Below are 9,131 nucleotides of genomic sequence, written 5' to 3' on the forward strand. Positions count from 1 at the left end.
AGCATGCTTAGCCTACAGTCTATCTTAGAAGAGAGAAGGGCGGGAGAGCCCAATGCCACAAAGGGGAGAACAGCACACATGCCAATATGAGCCCTAAGGTGGGCTCTGGGTGAGAGCTTGGAGATTTCCCGGGAGCCTCATGCCTCTGCACAGCTCCTCAGGTCTTCCCGTCAGAAAGCAGCTCTGGGCGGGACGGTGGGCTTGCATGTCCCAGCTGACCCTCAAAGGGAAACTTCAGTTAAGCTGTCCACCTGCCTGGGGAATTCTGACCTCCTGGGATTTCCCACTGGAATCATGGGTATTCACATGTCACCACCGGCTGGGTATAGAGGGGGCCATGCCTAGGCCCACTCTAAGACCAGGTCTGCACCCAGAACATGAGACACAGAACATAGCCTGGCAGAGTGCCTGCAGGCATGTGGCTGCACCTCAGGAGAGAGTCCTGGCTCTGATTGTTTTCCCCTCCAACTATACCTGGTGTTCTCTTGGCACCTGGGAAGCGGGGACAAGGTCTTGCAGTGGGAACTATGCCATCTGGCTTACCAAAGCTCTCCAGCCCTGGTCCCTCTAGTGGGTGTGGAAGAGCCTTCTCCATGGGGCCTGGAGGGCTTCTCTCAAGGCCCAGAGCCACCCAGCTGGGCTCCCATTCCAATCATGTATCCTCCTGGCATGGGCTGGGAGTCAAAACTATGTGTTGCCTGGTGAGGGGAGAGGTGGGCATCTTCATCATGTTTTATGGCTCCTTTCTTTCCTGCCCACATCTCTTCCCCTCCACCCCGTTTCCCCTGGGAACACCCTCCCCCATCTGCTTCACACAAAAGCCCATTCTGGCCTCTCTCTTTGAGATCAGCGTCTCCCTGGAGACTGGCGCCTCTGGCCTGAGCTGTCCTCTCCCAGCCCAGTGTAGCCTCCAGGCTCCCAGGCTGCCCGGCTGCCCAGCTCATTGCCTTGCACACTGCACTAGTTCTCCTGGGAGCCGAAGTCAACATACTCCTCGCCTTTTCCAGGGGCTCCTCCAGTACTGGACTGGCTCTATGCCATCTGCCACCCTGGTCCCTCCTTCCCAGCAGCCACTGCCTCATGCTGTGACTCTCTCTCCAGTTCTCTAAAGCTCCAGAGCCAGCTCAGACACTTTCCACACAGCCCCAGCCTCTGCTCCAAACTGGGAACTGCTTGCTTCTTGGATCACAACCTGCACCCGTGGCAGGCGCAAGTCAGCAGAAGGGCACATTCCTCCCTCCATGAACATCGCACAGCTCCCTGGCAGCGATAATGGATTTGGCTGCAGCTGACCCTGGCTGAGGTTTGGACAGAGCTATGGTAACTCCATGCCTCACATGCTTTTACTGGGCTCAGCCGGGTGCCCTGGGCAGGAAGAGCACAGTTAGAGGAGGCCCACAGGAGGCCAGCCCACTCCTTAGGGGCTTGTCTGCCTTATGCACCAGATCTTACCTCCTCTTCACTGAAGGGATAATAAAGTAAATACGAAACACCCCCAGGTACTTTACAATCCCAGCCCCACAGGTGCCCACTGACAACACTGGGCAGGCAGGTCCTGGAGGAGAGCTTAGCCCAGCAGACAGCTCATTCCACAGGACACCTGCTGAGGTCTGGGGAGCCCCTGGGATAGTGCAGTGATCACCCTGTTTTACAGGTCAGAATGCAGAGGCATGAGATGGAAGTGTGTTGAGAACTCACCTCCAGCCTCACAGGGAGCCAGTGCTGCCCAGGCCTTAGAGCACTGACCTCAGGCTACCTATGACCCTATGTTCTGCATGTCCAGCTTGTCCCCACCCCTGAGTAGTCCTGCCAGGACTTGCCTTAGAATTTTTTTTTGTCAGTTGTGGGGCTTTGGCTCAGGGCCTTGGCACTGTCCCTGAGCTTCTCTCTACTCAAGGCTAGCACTCTACCACTTGAGCCACAGCACCAATTCCAGATTTTGAGTGATTCATTGGAGATAAGAGTCTCATGGGGATTTTCCTTCCTGGCTGGCTTTGAACCATGATCTTCAGATCTCATCCTCCTGAATAGCTAGGATTAGCGTGAGCCACCTGCACCCAGCTTGCCTTACAATTTTGAAGCCTTGGTTTGATTGTAAGAACTCAGAGCTGGGTGCTGGTGGCTCACACCTCTAATCCTAGCTACTCAGGAGGCTGAGATCTGATGATCGTGGTTCAAAGGCAACCCAGGCAGAAAAGCCTGTGAGACTCATCTCCAGTTAACTACCAGAAAACCAGAAGTGGCGCTGTGGTTCAAGTGGTAGAGTGCTTGCCTTGAGCTGAAGAGCTGAGGGACAGCGCCCAGGCCCAGAGTTCAAGCCCCACGATCCACAATAAAAAACAAAAACAAAAGAACTCTTGGGCTCCCAGGCAAGTTCCTGGGTGGGGGGTGCCTCCCTGACCCTGACCCACACTCCTGACCCCAAGATGCACCCCTCCCTCCTTGCTCAGGTCAGCTGTGCCCTGGACTGAAGCAAAGGGTGCCCAGCTGTCTCAGGAAAGTCCTACAGCAGTGCCTGCTCTGGAGCTTGGAGAGGGGAGGGAGAGGAGTGGAGTCTGGTCTCTCCAGGCTGCCTGTGGAGGGCAGCATGAGTGCAGAGGTATAGGGAGGGAGCCAGGTGAGAGTCCTGCACACCCAGGCTCTAGCAGACCCCATCTCTCCACCTCTGCCTTTGCTTGGGTTACACCCAGTAAGCAGCACCTGGAAAGGCACACCATCCTGGTTTGGGACCCCAAGGTGCTTTTCATGTGACCTGGTTCACTCCTGGGCTCCACCCAGCCTGGGCCTGGTTCAGTTCTCTTATAGTCCTCCTCCATGTCCTGACCCCAGCACTTCTGCAGGGTGCTGGGTGCGGTGGATGTGGTGGATGGGGGTGCAGAGAGCGAGGGTGGGGTGCAGGGGTGCAGGAGGCTGGGGGCGCGGGGGGGGATGCAACAGGTAGTGCTGTGGACAGCCCATTTCACTGCTTCCAGCTGGAGTGTCCCAACAGCAAACACAGAAAAGAAGGGCTCCATTGTTTCCAAATACAGACTCACTGGCTCCTTCTCCTTTTTCATTCCTTTTCCTTCTCTTTCCCTTTGTGGTGAGCAGCTCATGATGTCAGCCCCAGACCCTGCAGACGCCTTCTCTGCTCTGCACCAAACACGCTCCGTGAGTGTGCACCTCCAAGAGCTGCACAGAGGCTCCTTTGAGGTTTTCTTGAGCTTGAGAAGAAAAGGATATGGGGGGGGAGGGGAAGAAGAGAGGAAGAGAGAGGGGAGGGAAGAGGGGGATTAAGGGGAGAAAGGTGGGGGAAGAGGAAGGATGGCTGTGTATTGATGCACTGAGCCTGCACACATACGGTTGGGGCTCATCATGCCCCAACTCTGGGCTGGTTGCAGCAGCCCACCCTCAGAGGCAGAGCAGCGACCTCCACAGCAGCTCTAGAGGAAGTGTGCTTCCATCCCTGCGTGGCCCAGCCCAGCCTTCCCTAGGGCCCCGGTGACCTGTGTAAGAGGTGATGGGTTCTCTCCCCTAAAGGCCTGAGCTTGCAACTCCATCCTGGAGCTGGGGCCCTGGGATGAGGCGAGGATTCACTTCTCTTGAAATGTACCCCTATCCAGAAAAAAAGAACCCCAGTACCTTGCAAAAGCAAGTTTGAAATTGTACCTTCTCTGGCAGAGAGACTGTGAGCAGGGTGGGAGGCAAGAAGGCCCTCAGGGTCAGGCCTCTGGCTGCCATCACCCCAGGTGCCCAAAGAACCATTCAGACAGGCCATGATGCACCCAGCCCGAGAGACCCGCACACTAGGAATGAGCAGGCAAGGGCAGGCGTCTTGCATGTGTCTGTGTGTAGGTCACCTCCGCCAGGAAGGCACAGCAGATCTGGCTCCAGCACTTACTCAGGGGTTCACACGTATAGAGTTGGATAACCCTGCACGGTGCCTTGGAGCTGCAGGCTTGGGAACACAGCTGGCTACACCAGGGTCCCACACGCTGCCTGGCCGGTGGGTGGGACCGTGCACTGCGGTGTAGAGATGAGGCGCAGGGACCTGACTCAGCCGCAGCTCTCCAGGTCTCTGCCTACCGTGTTTGGAGTGGAGGGACTTGTATAGCGTCTGCTTATGGAAGATGTGCATCAAAGTAAACTTAGGCATCATTTCCTCCTCCTCCTTCTGCAAGCTGGCAGGGGCCCTGCTCCACCTAGACAGGGTTTCTAAGGACCTCTGGTCCCAAGCCACTTCAGGCAGCAGGGATGGGTGGAGCCTCATTAAAGGCAGGGCTGTTAACTCAGGGGTGAGGTGCTGCTGACGTCAGCACAGGCTGCCCCCAAGGCTTTGGGGCAGGGACTCCACCCCCACCTGCCCCAGCTGGAACAGAGGCTTCCCCCCATTGAGCACTTCTGTGTCCTGTGCCCAGGAAACCGGGGTTCTCTGAGAGGGACTTGGGAATTGCTGGGTGGGGGGCTAAAGCAGGTGCTCCTTTGGGGGCAGGCAGACCATCTGAGAGGACGCTAGAGCTCAGGCTCCAAGGGCCTGTGGGGTTCAAGACACTTCAGGACACTCCAGGAACGGGTGTGGAGGCCAGCTCTCAGCTGTGAGTACCTGGGTGGGAGGAATAGGAGCATTCGAACTGCGCCCTGTCAGCCAGGGCGGAACTGGAAGGGCTCAAAGGCTGAGATGCCTCCTCTTCCTCTTCAGCTTGGCTCTCTGCTCTGTGTGGTCCCTCTCCTGCTATCACCAATGCCACAATGCTCCCCTGGGTGGCAGACTCCATGAGGGCAGTCCCCCTGCTCTGAGCCCTCCAAGTCCTCATGCTGGACTCCAACGTCACATGCTGAGAAAAAGTGAATGTCTGCCCCTCAGACCTCCCAAGGGTTTCCCCCATCTAACTGCTTTCTATCCATCTCTCTATTACATCAGCCCCCAATCAGGTGTTGTAGCTCCACAGAGTGACACAGCCCGTCTGCCATCACTTCTTCCTGAAGGCACCTCCAAAATGCACCTCAGTTCACCCCTCCACCAACCTCTCCCCTAAAGCTTCCTAGTGCACCCTCAAAGGTTTGCTAACTAGTGGCCCAACTCACTGGCTTCCTACAGCTCTAAGGAGAGTTCAAACCCCTCCTCCTCATCCTGAGTGCTTCTTCCCCTCCCTGTGTCCAACACTGACTTCACCACCAGCATTTCCCATCAGTGCTCCATGAGGGGCAGCCACTAAGGCTTTGACCTTCCTCTCTAACTTTCTTCAACCACAGGGCCTTTGCACTTACTTCTCCCCCCACCACGCATGTGCACGCGCGCGCGCACACACACACACACACACACACACACACACACACACACAACTTCTTAGTCTCCAGGGTCCAGAAAGGACTTCCATGATCAGCTAAGTCCCTTTTTCTCCCTCACCCCTGCACTTTTTACCTTAAAGACACTGACTCTATTTGGTAATTGCCTGTTAGTTTTGGCAGAAAATCTAGATTGTTTCTATTTCTTTTTTTTTTTATAATACTGCAGACATTTATTTTTTTAAGATATTGTGATACAAAAGTTATATCTCAACTTGTAAGAAATAACCATTTATCAATCTTCCTGGAACGACTAATCTAGATTTCATTTTTACTATATAAAATCACAAAGATATGCAGAGCCAGTCACAACAATTCGATTTCATTTGGGCAATATTCCTAAGTCCTGTAAATAAATAGGTGAGAGATTTCAAGTGAGCACCTGCAGAATCAGTTACATTTCAAGTTTCCAGGAACAAATAAAATTGTGAGGCTTGCCCTTCCCACAGTTCTTTGTTTGCCAGTTCCCTTGTTTTTGCACCAAAACACAATTCTTTCCAGGCCTTGAGTTTTGAGGGAGCCCTCTCCTCCAGTTGGTGAAGACAACAGGTTCACCACCAATCCACACCCAGCGGCCAGCATGCTCTTGGTCATTCAATCCTGTGAGCCAAAAAACATGCCAAACAATGCTATGATAGTTACTCTTAGCTATCTTGTCTAGTCTATTGCAGTAAGTGTAGGAGTCAATTACATGTATGCCCAGGTTCTATAACTAGGAATCAATAATACTATAAGGCACCATTAAGACTATAAGGTTTTAGGGAAAAGCAGAAGCCAGTCCAAGTTCAACTTTCTGGTTGAGCTTCTTTGGGCATCTAAGGAATGAGTATGAAAATAGCATCTGTAGGAATATGACAGATTAAATAAAATAATATATGTAGATTGTTTCTATTTCTGCAAGTTGTAGGCACATATTAGCTGTGTAGGACATAGTTCTTGAATTGGTATGGCTATTAATTTGATTAGAAATAACTGCGAACTCTCAGTGAGACATGGTGTCTTCAGGCCCTTAACCCGTTAAGCTGCCCAACAAGTATACAAGAGTACCCACATTGCACAGAGGTGGGACTCCTCCAGAAGAGGCCTGGCCTTCCCGCTTCCCTTCCTAAGTAACGAGCTCCCATTCTGTCATCTGCTACCCCACAAGGGCCCGAAGATAGCTGGGCCTCTCACTGAGATCGGACTGAGGAAGCTGCGTAACCCCACTGAGCACGTTGTCAGAGCCTTGTCACTGCTGAGTACATTGGGGGTCAGGGGTCAGCAGGAACAGGCTTCCAGGCATCCCATATGACCTCTGCCCCATGGTCCCTTCATAGGGAATTCTCAGCCCTGTCCACATGCAGATGTAGAGTCAGGGTCACAGGATAGCAAAGATCCTGCCTACAGCATGGAGCCTAGGTGTGGGGGTCCTATCTCTTCTCCTCCTTGCATGCCCAGATTCAAGTTCAGTAGTGCCTGGCAGGCTCCCCAGCTTGGGGGCTTTGAACTGCAATCCTCAGATTCTAGTAGCTGGGATTAAAGGCATGAGCTACCAGCACCTGGCTAAAGACCTGCCTTTCTTTGAGAGACACTGTCAGGTATTTCTAAACTCTTGTTCTTCTGAAGGAAAAGCAGAAGAGCTACATGTGACTGATGTCTCCCTGAGCATTGGACATAATTTCCCCCTTATTGCGGCAGTCATGGCAAGAACTTTGTATTGGGACTTCTGACAAAAGGAACCATTAAGATGGCATCTCCCTCCTGGTCTGCTCCTCAGCTATTGCGTGTCTGGCTCAGGCCTTAAATCTCTGGACAGTACTTCTTGGACTAGCAGCATCAGGCTCACTAGAAACTTGTTAATGTGTAAAATGTCGACCTTAGAACCACTGTCCGAAAATTATGCGGTGGCTGAGCAACCTGAATCCTCCAAGTGCCACGGAAGTCTGAAAACCTGTGGCCTCTGCCTGTCCACTGGTCAGATAATGATGTCCAGTGGCCAAGAGGCTATGCATTTCCTCTGATTCCTACTCCATTCTGGGAGATCTCAGCAGGTGTAGCCATCAGAGAAGAGAGAATTCACTTTTGCTGAGCACCTAGGAGACTTAGGTGCTCTCTGGCTCTCTTCCTTCCCTAGCAAAACAACCATCCAGCATTAAAGATGCAGCTTTCGAAATGTACTCTTATGTAACAGTCACCCCTCTGCCCATTACCTTTATAATAACAACTAAGAAATTAAAATAATAAGATGCACAAGTGGTATGCAACCCAGTCAAGAGTCCAGGGCTTTTTTGTCCCCGCAAGGAACCTTCTGGGCGATGACACTGCCCTGGTTTTCCACCCTGGCCTGGCTGTTCTAAGGAGAGGCAGGTGCTGGAGGGGTTAGGAGACATACCAGGACCCTCTGGGGAATGCGTTGCTCTCCAGGACCCCTGCTATGAGCTTCTCTCCAGGACCCCCCAGGCATGCACTGCTCACCAGGACCCCCTGGGCATGCTCTACTCACCAGGAACAGCTGTCAGTGGCGGGACTTGGGTGAGGGGTGCAAGCTTAGGCAGAGGTGACCTGGGACTTGGGCAAGGGGTGAGGGCTTAGGCAGAGGTGAGCAAAGCTAGCTGAACAAGTGCTCAGCCCCCGTACCACACCTGATCCCACATGGTACAGTATGGCACATCATGGTGCTTTATCTTCCCTTGTAAAACTGAAATAGTTGAAATTATATGTACGTTGATCAAGATGTGTTGTGCTCATACACTGACGTGTTGAACTGAAACCCCATTGTGGGACTACATAAAGTTAACCTTTTAAAAAAAATAAAATTGTATTTTGCAACTGCGTTCATATGAAGATGAATATAATCCAGACTAACTTTGTTACTTTTACACAAGTTTTTTTTTCTTTTTTTAACTTGTGAGGTTAAATTAAAACGGAAGATTTCGTGGGCCCATAAAAACAGTGGTTTTGGTGCTGTGGCTCTAAGTGTGCTAACCTTGAGCGAAAAAGCTGAAGGACAGCCCTCAGACCTTGAGTTCAAGCCCCATGACTGACAAAATAAAAAACAAGCACAAGCCATGGGCTGAGGGAGAAGTCAGAATGTGTGCACTGGAAAGGCCCCCCTCCTGCAGCTACACAAAGGGATCCCGGACCCCAATTTTCCTGTCTGCAGAAAGCTGCTCTCCTATGTATGGGTGGCCTTTCTCCACTCACCTCCTGTCTGAAAGAACACACCTGAGCAGGGAGGGAGGGGGGCGAGAATCAGGCGGCTGGACTCAGTTTCATCTACTGTGCTCCCACAGCCTATTTCCTCAACTGCCAAATCACAGGGCTCTGTGCGAGGACCAGCGCTGAAGTTCCCAGGTAGAAGGAAAGGGCTGCCCTCCCCGCGGAGCACCGGAGCGAGTCCCGGGCTTCTGGAATGGAGATGAATCTGCCTGTGGTTTCTGAGCGCACTCACGGCGTGGAGGGGTGGGATCGCCACCTTCTCCCAGAGAACGCGGGGTGTCTATCGGATCAGGTCTTCTGGGCACAGGCAAGCCCTGCAAGAAGAGAGGGGGTTGCTTCCCAGGGGCTCCAGGCCAAGTTCTTGCACAGCAGGTGCGCGCGCACGCGGTGTGTGTGTGTGTGTGTGTGTGTGTGTGTGTGTGTGTGTGCTCGCGCGAGCGTTTGTGCCGGGTCCCATGCGTGGCCAGGGCCTGGGGCGGGGAGACGGGGAGCTGGATGGGTCCCTGGGGCCTTGTACGTGCGGGAGGCAGGGCACCGGGGCCACGTAGGCCGTCCCGGGCGGACAGCCAGGCAGGGGGCGCGGGGCTTGGGCTGCGGGGCGGGGCGCG

The sequence above is a fragment of the Dipodomys ordii genome, unplaced genomic scaffold (assembly GCF_000151885.1).
Source record: "Dipodomys ordii isolate 6190 unplaced genomic scaffold, Dord_2.0 Scaffold114, whole genome shotgun sequence".
Classification (NCBI taxonomy): Eukaryota; Metazoa; Chordata; class Mammalia; order Rodentia; family Heteromyidae; genus Dipodomys; species Dipodomys ordii.